The sequence below is a fragment of the Bos indicus x Bos taurus genome, chromosome 20 (assembly GCF_003369695.1).
Source record: "Bos indicus x Bos taurus breed Angus x Brahman F1 hybrid chromosome 20, Bos_hybrid_MaternalHap_v2.0, whole genome shotgun sequence".
Classification (NCBI taxonomy): domain Eukaryota; kingdom Metazoa; phylum Chordata; class Mammalia; order Artiodactyla; family Bovidae; genus Bos; species Bos indicus x Bos taurus.
Window position 1 is genome coordinate 53061357 of NC_040095.1, and position 16875 is coordinate 53078231.

Here is a 16875-nt window from a genome sequence, read left to right on the forward strand (position 1 = left end):
AATGTCCAAAAGCTTTATCATCTTGCAAGTCAGCATGCAGAGGTATAATCAACCACCTCATATTCAGCCAATATATTTTGGTTATCTATTAAGTCTTCGAAAGTGTGGGCAAGAGTCCCTGCCAGACCAGCTCCTTCCTAACAGTGAGCACTTGCTTTGATCTCTCTACTTTGACAGTTAAATTGCAAAAGCCATCATCTAGCATGGAAATTCAGAACTCATGGTGACTGACAATCATCCTTCTGTGTAAATAACAAAAGTGTAGGCAAGGGATGATGGTGGAATATGGCAGGTTTTAAAAAGGAAGAACTTGAGATAGGGTTCAGTGAATGGTTTGTGAATTATTAATAAAGTAAGATGAATTGAACTTGATCTATTGGATTGATGGTAGTGATGAGGCAGGCTGCTTCATGAACATACAGGTGCTATAATCCCACACGCTTCCACATTCAGATTGGCCCCATGTTTGGCTAAATGTTGTCATGGCCATCTTGAAAATCTTAATGTTTAACAAATCCCCATATTTTCTAACAAATCCCGATATGTTCATTCTTCACCCTTCCTCAAATTGTGCAGCTGGTCATGATGTGAGGACAAACATCAAAGCTAATATCAGGATTCTATTAGGACAGCTGTGTGTGTGTGTGTGTGTGTACATGTTATCAATTCTATTCTCTAACCTCATTCCAAAGAGGTTATGAAAATAATTTACCAATTTCTTAATATGTGAAAAATGTTGTCCATACATACATAGCTTATAGGATCTATGATGTTGCATTGCAGTTTAATGATTTCTTTCTTTTTTTTTTTCCCCTAAAGCCAGAAAATCTGCCTTACTCCTTTATAATCTGTCAGTGGAACTTACATCAGTACTTGCTATATGATACTCTGTATGTATTTTCTGAATGAATCTCTTCATGCACACATGAACATTTATATATTTGCATTTGTGTATATGCATACGTGGCCTTCCCAGGTGGCTCAGTGATAAAGAATCCCCCTGCCAGTGCAGGAGATATAGGTTTGATCCCTGGGTCAGGAAGATCTCTTCAAAAAGGAAATGACAAACCACTCCAGTATTCTTGCCTGAAAATCCCATGGACAAAGGAGCCCAGCAGGCTAGAGCCTATGGGATCACAAACTGTCGAATGAATTTAGGGACTAAATAACAGCAACAAAAATATACATATGTGTGTATGTATACATCTATTTTATTTATATATAATCACAAAGTTTTAAATATATAAATTTATAAACACATACATGCATGTGTGCTCACTGACTAAGTCATGTCTGACTCTTGCAGCCCCACGCAATGTGTTCTGTATGGTATCAGGCCAGTCACACAAGCACTTAACGTTCATAGACATGATGGTGGTAGTCTACTCACCAAGTCACATCTGGCTCTCGCAACCCCACACAGTTGTAGCCCACCAGACTCCTCTGTCCATGGGATTTTCCATGCAAGAACACTGGCTTGGGTTGCCATTTCCTTGTTCAAGGGATTGAATCCATGTCTCCTACTTTGGCAGCTGGATTCTTTACCACTGATTCATCTGAGAAGTCCATAAGTATGTACACACAGACTTTTTTTGGCTAAATGTGAGAAGTATAGAAACTCATATTGAACTCAATTTTCTGAATGTCTTCCAATCATTAAAACAACTTAAGTCCATTATATTCTCAATTAGCAATAACATACTAGGAGAATAGATATGGTCAGAAAGTTATGAGAAGAATATAAAGAAGCAGTCAATAAATATTCTAGTAATCACACAAATAGAAATTAAAACAATGACATAATTTAAGCCACTGAGTAAGCAAATTGAAAAAGAGATATTCTTGCTCAAGAGTAGTGAGGAACCAATTAATCTTTTACTCTTCTTAATGGTTCTTGGGAGCAATAACATTATCATGTGTTTTAAGAAATATTCACAAAATGTGCTTAGTAGTTCTACGTGCAGATGTCTATTCAGTTGCCTTAGTCAGAGACCCAAGGAAAGAAGCATTCATAGAAGCATAATTTGTAATATTGCAAACTTGGAAACAGCATCAATCTTCAATGACCGAAAGAAGGTTATGCTTTGTAAATAACACTGGCATTGTATTGAAAATATTTAATAAGTCCTTTTAATTAGAAAATTCTGGAATATTAAAATTTAAAAGATAAGATATATGATTCAATTTTCGAAGTGTCTCATGAGGTGTTCTTAGGGAAAACATTGATAATAGTAAGTTTAAGAGGTAGCCGAACTAAATTACTTTACTGAACCCCTGAAACTGCTGCTGCTACTGCTGCTAAGTCGCTTCAGTCGTGTCTGACTCTGTGTGACCCCATAGACGGCAGCCCACCGGGCTCTGCCGTCCCTGGGATTCTCCAGGCAAGAACACTGTAGTGGGTTGCCATTGCCTTCTCCATTGTGTGAAAGTGAAAAGTGAAAGTGAAGTCGCTCAGTCGCGTCCGACTGGTAGCGACCCCATGGACTGCAGCCTACCAGGCTCCTCCATCCATGGGATTTTCTAGGCAAGAGTACTGGAGTGGCTTGCCATTGCCTTCTCCGACCCTGAAACTAACATGATATAAATCAACTATACTTGAATTAAAAAAAAGAGCATATACCACTGTTATGTCTGAGATGGTCACAAATGTACATTAGCAAATTAAATACACTTCTGAAAAGATCAGAGATTGGTTAATGGTAAGTTCTAATTAACTGAACTTTAAATAACTCTTGTTTTTATAAATTGAGGTTATAGAATGTTTTTTAAGTGTGTGTCCCTTTTCTGGCATTGTAAACAGTATATGCTGTGTGGAATATAACATTTCCTTTATAGTTAAGAATCATACAATAATTCAGGTCACTGAAATGTCAGTTTCCATTCTATAACAGGAGAGAGGTAAATATAGATACATATTGGAGGTTGAACCAAGTGAGTGAACGTCGTCCCCAGTACTCTTCATGAAAGCTATATTTTATCTGAAGAAAAAATTCTTAGGTAGAGCTTATTTGTGATTTGCCTTTTTCTGCTACAGAATTAAGTATAGAAATCAAATACAATGTATTTAATGAACACATTTGAGCATTTATATCTGGGGTTCAACTAACCTTTATTCAAAGCCTTTTATATGCCAGGGACTGTGCTAGACCTTTTTTTTTTTTTTTAATTTGTAAAACTCTTTAAGAATTGCAAAAGTTCCATGTAAATAAGGGTGGTCTCCAAAATTACAAGTCAGGTAGCATGTTGAGAGAGTAAAACAAGCTAGTTAAGCAACTGTATATTTACTATGAGTTGTAGATAGTTGGCTTAATCCTAGGTCTCCTATCTCCAATATAGACTTACTTCAATTACATCAAGCTGCATTTGCATATACGATGTACCAGATGGTCATTCCTAGCTAGCATTCAATTAGCAAACAGATATGCAAACACATAGTGATAAAGGAAGCAAGTTTATATATGTTAGTATGTGCCCAGTTTTAAGTACATTATATATATATATATATATATATATATAAAATATAGTGTTATATAACATTATACACATGTGTACATGTGTGCTCAGTCACTGAGTTGTGTCCAAATCTTTGTGACCCCATGGACTGTAGCCCACCAGGTTCCTCTGTCTCTGGGGATTTTCAGACAAGAATACTAGAGTGGGTTGTTACTTCCTCTTCCAGAAGATCTTCTGGATTCAGGGATGGAACCCATGTTTCCTGCATTGGCAGGCAGGTTGTTTTCCACTGAGCTACCAGCAAATCTTATGTTACATTATATAACTTATATAATATATCTTCTGAAGCGTAAAAGATAGGTAACATTATGGGATTTTTATTGAAGAAGAAACTAAGCATATATAACTGTATAGCTTCCCAAGTTTGGTTCCAGATGGTAGCTCAGTTGGGAAAGAATCCATCTGCAACGCAGGAGACCCTGGTTCAATTCCTGGGTCAGGAAGATCCTCTGGACAAGGGATAGGCTATCTACTCTAGTGTTCTTGGGCTTCCCTAGTGGGTCAGCTGGTAAAGAATCTGCCTGCAGTGCAGGAGCAGAGAAGGCAATGGCAACCCACTCCAGTACTCTTGCCTGGAAAACCCCATGTGCGGAGGAGCCTGGTAGGCTGCAGTCCATGTGGTCTCAAAGAGTCGGACACGGCTGAGCGACTTCACTTTCACTTTTCACTTTCATGCATTGGAGAAGGAAATGGCAACCCACTCCGGTGCTCCTGCCTGAAGAATCCCAGGGACAGCGGAGCCTGGTGGGCTCCCGTCTATGGGGTCGCACAGAGTCGGAGACAAATGAAGCGACTTAGCAGCAGCAGCAGCAGCAATGCAGAAGACCTTGGTTCAGTCCCTGGGTTGGGAAGATCCCTTGGAGAAGGGAAAGGCTACCACTCCAGTATTCTGGTCTGGAGAATTCCATGGACTGTATAGTCCATGGGGTCGCAAAGAGTCGAACTCTACTGAGCGACTTTCACTTTCGCTTTCCTGTGTTCTTAACAACTATGCCATGTTACCTCTAACTGTAACACAATTTGTTAAATGCAATATTGACAAACTTTGAAACGTATTTTATGCCCTCAAAAAATGTAGAGTCTTGTCACACCTGTTGTAGCAAAGTGCTTATGCAGAAAAGGTGACCTTTGTTCCAACCCCTAGAGGATGGATAAAGTAGGGGCAAGGTGAAAGTGTTACTGTCTCAGTAGAGTCTGACTTTTTGTGACCCCATGAACTGTAGCCTGCCAGACTCCTCAGTTCATTGAATTCTCCAAACAAGAATACTGGAGTGGGTTGTCATTTCCTTCTCCAGGAGGTCTTCCTGACCCAGGGATCGAACCTGGGTCTCCCACATTGCAGGCAGATTTTTTACTATCTGAGCCACCAGGGAAGCAGGGAAAGAAAGAAATGAATGCTATCCTAGGGCTGAGGGAGAGAGAGAGTAGATATAGTGGTTCTGTCAACTAAATCAATGTATCATGATACAGCTCACAAAATAAGGACAACTTAAAAGTACTCCAGTTAGCCAAGCTTTCTTAAAATGCAAAATTCCAGGTACATTCTCAATATTTTACAGTTAAGATCCTTACCACCCTCATATAGAGGCTTTGCTTTTTCTAAGGATACCTGTTTACATTTTTGATGACCATATCATGCAGTTGATTTCTACTGAAATTATCACCAGTAGAAATATCTTAAGTCTTACTCACAAGTCAAAGAATTGTCTCCATGACCATATTTTTAAGAGACCCCTACATCTGGATCCATATTTGTATTTCTTCTTTGTTAGATTTGAGATAGCATTTAAGTTTTTCAAGACCAATTCTTGATCCAAATGCACTAGCTTCAGGTATAAAATTTCTATGGCTGATGACAGTGTTCAGACCATTGATAAAAGCCACTATCCTGTTTACAGGTAGAGTTCTGAGCTTACTACCAGATACTTTCCTCTCACACATTTCTAAATGTGTGAGAATGAGGCCTAGCCTGCTGCTACACCAAATAATTGTATTAAAATTCTTCATGTACATGGGGAAAAAATGGAAGCAGTGAGAGATTTTATTTTCTTGGACTCCAAAAACACTGTGGATGGTGACTGAAGCTATGAAATTAAATGACACTTTCTCTTTGGAAGAAAATCTATGACAAAGCTAGACAGCATATTGAAGAGGAGACATTGCTTTGCTGACAGAGGTCCATATAGTCAAAACTATGGTTTTTCCAGTATGTATGGATGTGAGAGTGGACCATAAAGAAGGCTGAACACTGAAGAATCAATACTTTCGAACTGTGCTGGAGAAGATTCTTGAGAGCCCCTTGGACAGCAAGGAGATCCAACCAGTCAATCCTAAAGGAAATCAGTCTGAATATTCATTGGAAGGACTGATGCTGAAGCTCCAATACTTTGTCTACCTGATGTGAAGAGCTGATTCATTGGACAAGATCCTGATGCTGGGCAAGACTGAGGGCAAGGGGAAAAAAGGGCGACAGAGGATGAGATGGTTGAATGGCATCACCAACTCAATGGACATGAGTTTGAGCAAGCTCCGGAGATTGTGAAGGACAGGGAAGCCTAGTGTGCTGCAGTCCATGTGGTCACAAAGAGTCAGAAATGACATAGCAACTGAACCATGACCACAACTAAATTCTCCATGTGGGCTTTAATGAAATCGTGAGAGATGATGACATATAGACAGACCATGTCATGTGGCTTTCCCCGAGTTCCTGCCTAACATGTCTGTCATAGAAAGCAGTAGGTTATTTTGAAATGACTTTTATGTGAATGTGATACAGACTCAGGTGACCTAACTGTTTTCTTGCCTTACTAGTCCATTCATCTCTTTAATAAGTAACCTTATAACTTGGCCAGGTTTCACATTGGTTCAGTAATTTCAAATTTGGAGACTCCATGTTCAATCTGCTTTTGCGAGTTGGGAAAATATTTTCTTATCTCTTGTCTTACTGCACTATTTTATTTTTACCAAATTGTCCAAGTTTACTGACATTATTTCAGCTATTTTAAAAAATCCTGGCATATTCTTTGTGTGACCCTTATGAAAAAAAGTAACTACTTCATGCTAGGGTCCACTAGTTAGTATATTTTCACTTATCTTTGAACCCAGTGTCCTTATTCTATCACTTATATAGCAACAAGTATCTATTTTATGGAACTCAGATGTACATACTATAGAAACTAAGGTGTTTTACTGTTCCCTTTATCAGTTTTTAACACTGCCCATGAGATCAAATCAGTGTTAAAAACTGACAAAGGGAAAAGTAAAACACCTTAGTTTCTATAGTATATATGTCTGAGTTCCATAAAATAGATACTTGTTGCTATATAAGTGATAGAATAAGGACACTGGGTTCAAAGATAAGTGAAAATATACTAACTAGTGGACCCTAGCTTGAAGTAGTTACTTTTCTTCATAAGGGTTTTAACACTGCCCATGAGATCAAATTGGAGAAGGCAATGGCACCCCACTCCAGTACTCTTGCTTGGAAAATCCCATGGACGGAGGAGCTTGGTAGGCTGTGGTCCATGGGGTCGCTAAGAGTGAGACATGACTGAATGACTTCACTTTCACTTTTCACTCTCATGCATTGGAGAAGGAAATGGCAACCCACTCCAGTGTTCTTGCCTGGAGAATCCCAGGGACGGGGAAGCCTGATGGGCTGCCGTCATGGGGTCGCACAGAGTCAGACAGGACTGAAGGGACTTAGCAGCAGCAGCAGCATGGGATCAAATCACGTTCATTATTTTGATAGTTACATGCACTGAAGAAAACTTTAAAAAGGTGTTTTTATTAATTTAAATATTATTTTGAGTAAGGAAGGCACTACTTTTTTAAAATTAATTACACATATAGTTAACTTTGAAATATTGTTGATCTCTTTTTAATTTTTTTGCATCAGTATTTCCCCAGTGCTTTGCAATTTATAATCTGAATGAATAAAGGTTAACTTTATTAGGTCATCTTAAAGTATATTTGTAGAGGTACTATTTTTTATCAATGTAAATTTTCTTTATTCTTTAAAAAAATAGGTAATGCACTATTAGTCACCTAAGCACATAAAATAAATAGCTGCAAAGGAAATCCTGTATTGCTTCATGTTTTACCAGCTGTTTTTCTTTACACAGAAATCTGATCACTTTCTCGTTATTATTGTAATTTCAATAATCATTTCAATTAAAATTCAATCATAGCACCATGTTTGTGTAGTTAATTGTCCTAAGCACTGAATTATAGCAAGGGATATTTATGCATTTCATTTACATTCCTTCTTTATTTATGTTTGAAAACTTCGCAGAGCCTCCTGAATTTCCAGGGTAAAACTAAACATGATATGGCATCTAAGGAGACAGTTTCCTGAGTCTGACTGTCTGAGAACCACCACAGTTTAGCATTACAATTTTATCTTTTGAGTTCTCTAGTCTGACTAGCATCAATCTCATGTTAGATGCTTCCCTGTCACTAGTGAAAGTGATTCTTATAACTTTCCCAAGGTAACATAAGTGGGGACGTGGGATCAGAAACGTCCATGCTTTCGGTTTCAGAGATTAACTCTGTAATAAATTCTGCTGACTGATGCATTGTCCAATTTCTTGAAGTTATCTTTGACATAAGGAGGAAATAAGCACCTGCCTACCACCTGGCTTTCCCCAAGCAGCATGTTCCACACAAGTTCATGTACTTTCTGCTTTTTAACCTGAAAACAAAAGAGAAGCACTAAGTGGCTGATGGGCTGGCTTTTCTAGGGCTAGAGAAAGTCAGTGCGGATTCAGAATAGCAAACTTCAGAAGCCATTTCAATCCCTTGTACGTTTCATCATTGGGTTTGTGGAGAGTCTGACTGAAGCCTTTAATCTGAGTGCTGTCTCATGGATATAAATCCTCCCTCAGGGAATGGGTTCTTTTCCTGGAAATATTTTGTATTTTTTGGTGAAGCTCACAGATCCTTCTCCATGTTTTCCCATTCAGGACCAAGTACCTGTTGGCTTCCATTATGACTGCTTACTCATTGTGCTCCTTATGATCTTATCCAGGGAAAACCACCAAGGAAGGCTAACAAAAACACATCAGTTTCAAGTGTGTCCCTAGGATGCTCAGTGCTGGTGTCTTAGGAAAAGCTTTTGTAGCAAACTGATAAACATTCTATTGTATTCAACTGAAGGTAGCTAAAGGCTTCCCAGATGGCTCAATGATAAAAAATCTTCAATGCAGAAGCTTCAGGAAATACAGGTTCAATCTCTGGGTCAGGAAGATCTCCTGGAGGAAGAAATTGCAACCTGCTCCAGTATTCTTGTCTGAAAAATCACATGGACAGAGGAGCCTGGCGAGCTACAGTCCATGGGGTTGTAAAGAGTTGGATATGACCAAGCACAGATGCAGCCAAATAAAAGAGTTAGGCTTCCCTAGAGAATGTCACATGGAATTTTTAAATTAAACTACATGACCCCACACAGACCAAAAGTTCATCTTTCTATCCTCTTTATCTTTCATAACTATTCCTTTCTTTGTCCTCCCAGGCCTTCATCAACACAGGAAGATTTGAAGTGGATCCTTTTCAATAACCACAAATGAATACAATTTTATGTCTATGCCAGGGAAATCTAATTTAAATCAGAAACTGCATGAGAGAGAATATATAAAACATAATACAACTTTGGCTCATTATTTCTGATGCTATTGTTTCCCTACAACTTTTCCCTGAGAGTTTAGATTTTTGGAGTTTTTCAAATTCTAATTGACTCCTAACATCTTCCTTAGGCTCAACAATGCACTTAAATGTGCAATTTTTTCACAATTAGAGATAATCCAATCCAAGTGCTGCTTTCATGGTTTCTGTTGGTTTGTTTAATTGTACCCAAGCCCCAAAACAAATTAAATCCCTCCACATTCCACATCAGTCAAGCCAAATAAAGGTAGTCAAATATAACACTAGTTGATTCAAAACATCCTCTCTTCAAATTGCACACATTTTCTGACTTCCCTAGTGGTCCAATGGTTTGGACTCTGTGTCTCCACTGCAGGGGGCTCAGGTTCCATTCCTGGTCTGGGAACTAAGATCCCACATGCTGCATAGGGGTGCCAAAATGTAATAAATAAATAATAAAATAAAATTGCACAGATTTTATTTAATCTTTGCAGAGATCCTCTAAAGTGAGCATTTTTCTCCAGATTTTAAAGAGAAAGTGCTGTAGTCTCAGAGAATTGAAACAGCTTAGACAGATTCTGACATACCTAACAGTCTGAGACAGAATTTGAATCCACGTTTTCAGGCCTGTAGAGGGCCTGTTCCCTCTAACACATATCTGGCTTGGGAGCATTTATAGTATCAGCTAACCAGAGCAAGTAATGCTGTTCTCTTTGTGGCTGGAATGACTGAGGGTCTTGTGTAATTCTGAATGAATGAATCTGCCAAATGATCCCTCCATTTAGATAAACTCCTACACTTATTTACTACACGGCTTTAAATGGGGCTGCTTGATGTTCTTAATGAGTGAGTGTGGGTGACTTTGTGTTGGAAGAAAGGGCTGAAATAATTTCCCATCAGGCCTGAAATCCTTGTTATCAAAAGCTATGTACATTACAAATCATTTACATTTATTCTGGAGTAATGGGAGGTGAGAAGTTGTGTGTGTGTGTGTGTGTGTGTGTGTTTCCTGGTACAAGCAAGGAGAGTAGGAAAGGGATTGTGGTTCCTATTCGTCTTCACAAATAGACTGCTGACCTCCAAGGGAAAGCTCTCACTCATATAAACCCTCCACGCCTTGGGTAGTTTGGGGTAAGGCGTTAAAGGGCATCACTCAAGCTCAATTTCACGGCTACCACCGGACTAGGGATCACCGATGAATGAGCCAGCAGTTGAATGTTTAGCAAGCTGTGACGACTTTGCACGGAAATAGGAGAATTTATTACCAGCCTGCCACGTCCGTGCCTGCCCTGCCCGCTTTTCCTCTCGTTCCCTCCCAATGTCTACTCCCACTCCATCTGACAGTCAAACCCCTTCTGGTCCCGCACTTCCCCTCCCCCGCGGAGAACTGAGGGTCTAAACTGTCACGGAGTCCTGGCCGTCATTTTTCAAGAGCAGTGGAACTGAAGCTGATGCCGCCGGTCCAGGATATTTTTTTTTTAATATATATATATATATATATATATATATATATATATATATATATATATATATATATATTAACTATTTCATGAATGCGCTGCTTTCCGCACGACCTTGCTACGAGGGGGCTGAAGGGTGTCCGATCTGTGTGCTGTGGAATTTCTGCAGCCCCCAAAGTATGCACGATGGGAGGGAAAAAAATAAAAAAAGAGGCAGAGGGAAAAGCAGCGGTCGCGAGAGCCTGGGAGGAGAGGAAGGAGGAGAGACTGGGAAGCCGAGCATCAGGCGGACAGGCTGTGCCAGCCAATCAGAGGCGCGCTCGGAAGCTGCAGCCGCGGAGCCGCGGAGCCTGGCTCGCAGGAGCGCGGAGCCAGCCCGGGCTCTCCGAGGACCAGCGCAGCGAGCGCGAGCACCGGCAAAGTCCCCTCTATGATGCTCGTAAATTAAGTTCCTTTCCACCACTTAGGGCAAAGTCAGCCAAGGTAAGGCTTCCGTGAATGACACTTTACCATGGAGTGGCATTAAGATTTTTGTGCAGTGGGGCTGAGTCCATACAATATTTGGTGAAATCTTCCTCTCCGGGTTGCTTTCACAGGATCTGCCGCGAATGGGAAAGTTGGAGATGATGCTTCCTGAGCCTTAGCGCTAGTATACATTTGAAAAAAACATTTTTTTTTTTTTTTTTGCCCCTTAACCAGGAGCGTTGCTATAAAGCATATCTATGGGATGTGAGCGTGATAACCCAGCTGGGTCTGTGTTTATGTTTATCTGTGGATGATGTGCTGTTATCTGTCTTGCCCCTGAAGAAGTTGGAAGGATACTTCGCAGGGCTCATTTGAATCGTGATGATATTAGAATAAGCTGTCATTTATGTCTGTCTGTAAAAGTGAGGGAAAGCGTTGTCAGAACGGAAACAGGGACGTTGAAATTGAAATTTCCATAGTGCTTCTTAATTATTGCCTTTCCAGTATCCTCTAAAATTACACAGTATCTAAGCACTGAAGCTGCAGCAGGGCAAAGCTCATTTTCTCTTTTCTCTCTTTTATTTTCCCCCCTCGCGCCCCCCCCCACCACCCCATGAAATGCTTCCATAAATGCTTATTAAAGCTTAAGATGAAACTTTTTTCTTTTAAAGGGCACTATAAATGATGCATGAAAAGGAATTAGGTAGGCTCCTGTGCTCAGCAAAACACTTTATTTAGTACATGCCCTTTTGTTTGTTAACTCTGATTCATTTCTTAACTTCCCGAGCCTGACTTGTTTGAGTTTGGAAATAACAATTATTTCGTGTTAACGTTCATGTCTTAAAAAGCAGGTAAAATTATGCCCTATGCACGTTTGCATGTGAGTGTGTGTGTGTGGTGCGCGCAGATGTGGGACTAGGAAAATCAGTCATGTAACAGGTGAAAGATAAAATTGTATTGGCTAATTATTAAAGTATTTCCTTATATCCATGCCTGCTGTATTTAAAGAACTTCAGATTAATCAAGAGTACATCTCCTTGCTATTTCCCTGCTAAAAATGTAGAAATACTAAAGTGAAAATCTTAGCTAAAATTATTCTGGTTTTTGGTTTGCTCAGGTGATGGCATCACTGCTTCGAGCTGAGAGAGACAGATCACAGAAAGATTTTATTATGCAGCCAAAAAAAAAAAAAAAAATCCTACAGGCTCTGACTGTGTTTTGGAACCTTTATTTTCCACTCTGGGATCACCCACAGATTTTTCAAAGCAGGGGGCTTTCCTTATGCAGTAATTATCTGCCTCTGTTTCAGTGGACTTATCAGAGAAAATACATAATTCTGAATCAAGAGTTAGAGGTCCAGACTAGATCTTGTATGTACCTTGTTGAGAGGAGAGAGGCAGGATGTGATGTTGGAAGAGAATTAGTTCTATAGTCTAATGCTCTGTTTCAGGAACCAATCATCACTGGTTTCTTTCAAGCCTTCTGTTATAGGTTAAATTTCAGACTTCCTGAAGATAAATTAACCTAGTACAGCTCAACCCATTTCTTCAGTTAATAAGGCATTCATTTAATGGACCTTGTTAGAGGAATATGCCATAAAACATAGTGATGATGCTTTTTCACAGAGGTAGCTAACTTAAAGGGGAGGAAAACATAAAATGATACCAATGGCCAAGTTTGATTTTCTATGTTGACAATGATGGGAGGTAGAAAAATGAGGATTTGCTATTTTAGATGCAACAAAAATGCCCACTTAAAGATAACCCAGTAGCAAAGGGAATATAATTGTAGAGTAAAAGTAGCTAACAGGAAACTCTATTCAGGGAATGTTAAAAGTAATTAGCTACAACAACTGTAAGCATGATTGATAGCCACCAGTGCTTGATCAAAATCTATACATAAAACATATTGAAATTTATTATTCCTTCTGATGTGCTATTTGTTTGGATGGATAAATTGGAAGCATGAGAATGAATGAATCACTTGGTTCAAGTTTATAAATTCTTTATGTGACGGGTGTTATATATAGTAAATATAAAATACTGTTCATTTGGCTTTTACAAACATCATTCTTATGCTTTTGTTCATTTCATGGTCTGTAAAATATAAGCCACGTGTTCACAAGTTTGTGTGCCCCACTTGTCCTGTATTTGACTTGATGATTAGAAGACTGAAGTATACCTATTTTGCAACCTGATATAACTGTCCTTTAGAATCTAAACATGCATGTACACTTTAGCAGAACTAGGAGAGCACATTGAACTTACTGACCTGGAAAAATTTACTAATCTCAAGTGCATGTATCTGATGCAGTGTAGTTGAGTAAAAAGTGAGAGAAAGAAATTGAGAGATTTAAGATAGAGCATGTGTAAAGTGTCCTTTCTCTTAAAAAAAAATAAGTAGAGGACTTTTGACTCCTTGGTTTGCTTAATTATGTGCCTTTCTTGTAGTTGTATTACACATGTCTATGAGAGCTTCTTAACCCTGGTGCTATTGATATTTGAGCCTATGCAATTTTAACATGGAAGAGTTTTCTTGTGTATTGTAGAATGCCTAGTAGTATCTCTGTTTTCTAGCCACTAGATGCCAGTAGCAGCACCCCCAGATTGTTTGCCAGTAGCAGCACCCCCAAACTGTGGCAACCAAAAATATCTCAAGAAGTTGCCCTGGAGTAGGGGGCAAAACTGCACTCCTCTTGCATTGGAATTGTCCATGTATAGTTCAGTTTATGTGTTCTACAATGATCCTTCTCTTGCTCTGAACAGATTTCAGCTTGTAGGTGTTTTGTTGGGTCCCTAACAGAAAACTGTGGAAGAGCTTATCAGTATTATTATCTATTTTCTGTGAACTGAGTATCTAGGTTGTATTCTCTGTCATATGCTAACATTTGTGGGAATAGGAAGAAATAAAAGCTGAGAAAAGGAAGTAGATATTGAGTTTAAAGACACATTTCATTAAAATTCGCTTCTTTTAGATGAGTATTTTGAATACCTGTATGCTGGGCTGTCAGGAGGGGGTTTTTACCCTAGGAAGTCCATGTGCTTCGAGTTAGTTTATAATGCTCAAAGATCTGGAAGTAAAAGGAAAGCATTTTGGTTTGAAGAACATAGTTCTTCACTAGTGGTGGTATACATTTAACATGATGGAAAGAAGTACCAGGCATGATGATCTGAAGACATGGCAAAGATTAGATCCTGGCATGGATTACTCATGTCACATGTCCCCTGCATAGAGGCCATTTTTCCTCATCTGCAAAAGGGGATATGAATAGGCATGGAAACTAAATAATACAAAGTATCAAAATGGGTTGTAATTTATGAAGGTGTGCATCAATGTTGGTAAATTATCATCCTTTCAATTTCTTCTGTGATGTTATTTGTTGAGCACTGACTCAGCACACTAAATCTTCCAGCTATTCCAGAGTAGTTAAAATCATCTGTACAAAATGGTGGTATTAGCTCTTAGAATTTTTTTTTCATGGATGAAATAGAACATCTCCATTTTGAAATATGTGACTTATATTATGGATAAACCTCAATTTCCTCTCTTACATATAGGGCTTCCCTGGTGGCTCACATGGTAAAGAATCTGCTTACAGTGCAGGAGACTGGGTTTGTTCCATGGGTGGGGAAGAACTCCTGGAGAAAGGAATGGCAACCTACTCTAGTAATCTTGCCTGGAGAATTCCATGGACAAAGAACCCTGGTGGGCTACAGACCATGGGTTCTCAAAGAGTTGGACAAGCACTTCTGGCTTCCCTAAATAATCCACATTTATAATTTGTTTAAAAATACAGAAATATAAAAACATAGAATACACCTTGAAATCCACTCTTCAATGATACTGTTATTACCAGTTTGAAATATATTTTAAGTGATTTTTAAATGAATAGATTAACATAATGTCTATATGTAATTAAGAAATAAATACAGATTTAAAGTTGAGGGTAGTTGTATAGAGATGCAGACACTCGTATAAGCATATGTACAAAAATATATGTTTAGATACAATAAACACAGTTTATATAATACCCAACTAATTTTATAGCCTGTCTCTTGCATGTGAGTATATAGAGAATTCATAAGTATTTAACAAGAGTACCATTGTGTACAGACCTCATGTTTAAATCTAGTTCAATGTTAGGCATACACATGGGTGGACAGCTTTCTTGTCTCATTAGGTTGGGAGAATTTCAGACTGGTTGATATTCCTGCCATATTGATTTTTATTCATTGTAACTATTGCATATTATGGCATAGATGCAGTATCATTCATTTCAGCAATGAGTTAATAACTATTTTTAAGAGAAGAATAAAGAGAGAGCCAACACAAATTAAATAACTTGGTATTGCTATCCTGCTGTTAGTGAGTTTTTGACTTTTATGTTCAGTACATCTTCTAAGAACAGATTTCAGGGGAATTAAGTGGACAGCGGGGAAATGTTGGAGCAGGAATTAATAGAAGAGGAACATTTGGCCTTTTGTACTGTCACACGCCCAGGTGTCACTTCTATAGATATCAGAAAATATTCTGATATATAAACTTCTACACTGCTAGACTACATCAATTTAAGAAACTTGTTTGTAATCTGAGAATAAAATGAACAAAACTTGATCCCTAAAAGTACTTCACTGAAATGTTTGAAAAAGAAAATATTTCACTTATCTGAGCTCCCCAGGACTGTATTATTTAATATTTTATTTGTACTGCATGGAATATGATAGATGAATTGCTATTAAAATGAATTTGGGCTTTGCAAATGCCTCCCCTGAAAAGAGGAATTCAACTGTGATTCCCATTCATTTTATGTATAGCTGATCATAAGTATCTTCAGATAGATATTTATTGTCATATTTTGGCCTTTAGGATTAATATATGACTTGTATGTGATTATGTACAATCCCAGGTGACTGGAAATTTCACTTGATCTAATTATTTCAGTCTACCTGATGCCAACAGTATTTTAAATAAAAATATCTAGATGGTACTAGTGGTAAATGTAGGAGATGGAAGAGATGCAGATTCAATTCCTGGGTCAGAAAGATCCTCTAGAGCAGGAAATGGCAACCCACTTAAGTATTCATGCCTGAAAATCCCATGGACAGAGGAGCCTAGCAGGTTATGGTCCATAGGGTCACAAAGAGTCAGACACGGTGGAAACAAATTAGTACATGAAGATTAAACTCACAGTTATCCATGGGATTTAAAAGAAGACAGGATGCCATTTTAACCTATTGAATCATCATATTACAAAAATTTTTGAACCCAGGGCTGGCAAGCACATGATAAAAATTCTTATTTATAGTTATTCCTAGTGTAAGTGAAGATTATACAACGGTCTTGAAAACAATTTGCAATCCTTTGACAGTAAAAGGAAAATGCAGATTCTCTTGCATGCACCTTCTGGAAGCAAATGAACCAAATGAACCAAACTATCCCCAAATGAAAAAATCCGTCAAGAGGTTAAAAGTAATTTAAGAATGTGAATACATCTACATAATGATTTGTTTATGGAAACCCACGTAATATTAAACTAGATACAAAATTTTATGTGCATCCTGATTTTTAAAGGGATTTCAAAAAAATCCATTTAGTTGGATGCTGTATTAAGACAGTAATGTATATCCCTTGGACTTTTCTGTATTGTTTATATTATCTATATTTTAAAAATTATATGTAATTAGTGCCTTCCAGCTGCAATGCACAATATAATTTGAACAAACCATGGAAATATAAACAAAAGCTATTTTGGTTACATGCAGTTGTGTTGTTTTTTTTTGTAGAATCTGTTTTTATT

General features: G+C 38.3%; 1 protein-coding gene across 7 annotated transcripts in view; it reads left to right on the forward strand.

Annotated features, from left to right (window-relative positions):
- The window catches only part of CDH18 (cadherin 18), a 1278678-nt gene that overhangs the window by 663639 nt on the left and 598164 nt on the right, over positions 1-16875 (forward strand). For 2 of the 7 annotated variants that reach the window (XM_027520192.1, XM_027520193.1), the window contains exon 1: positions 10902-11096. The exons of 2 other annotated variants lie outside the window; for them this stretch is intronic. The gene's annotated coding sequence lies outside the window, so the exon portion shown is untranslated. Of the gene's footprint in view, positions 1-10899; positions 11097-16875 lie in introns of those variants that run through there. 3 more of the 7 variants (XM_027520188.1, XM_027520191.1, XM_027520194.1) reach the window with 2 other exon arrangements.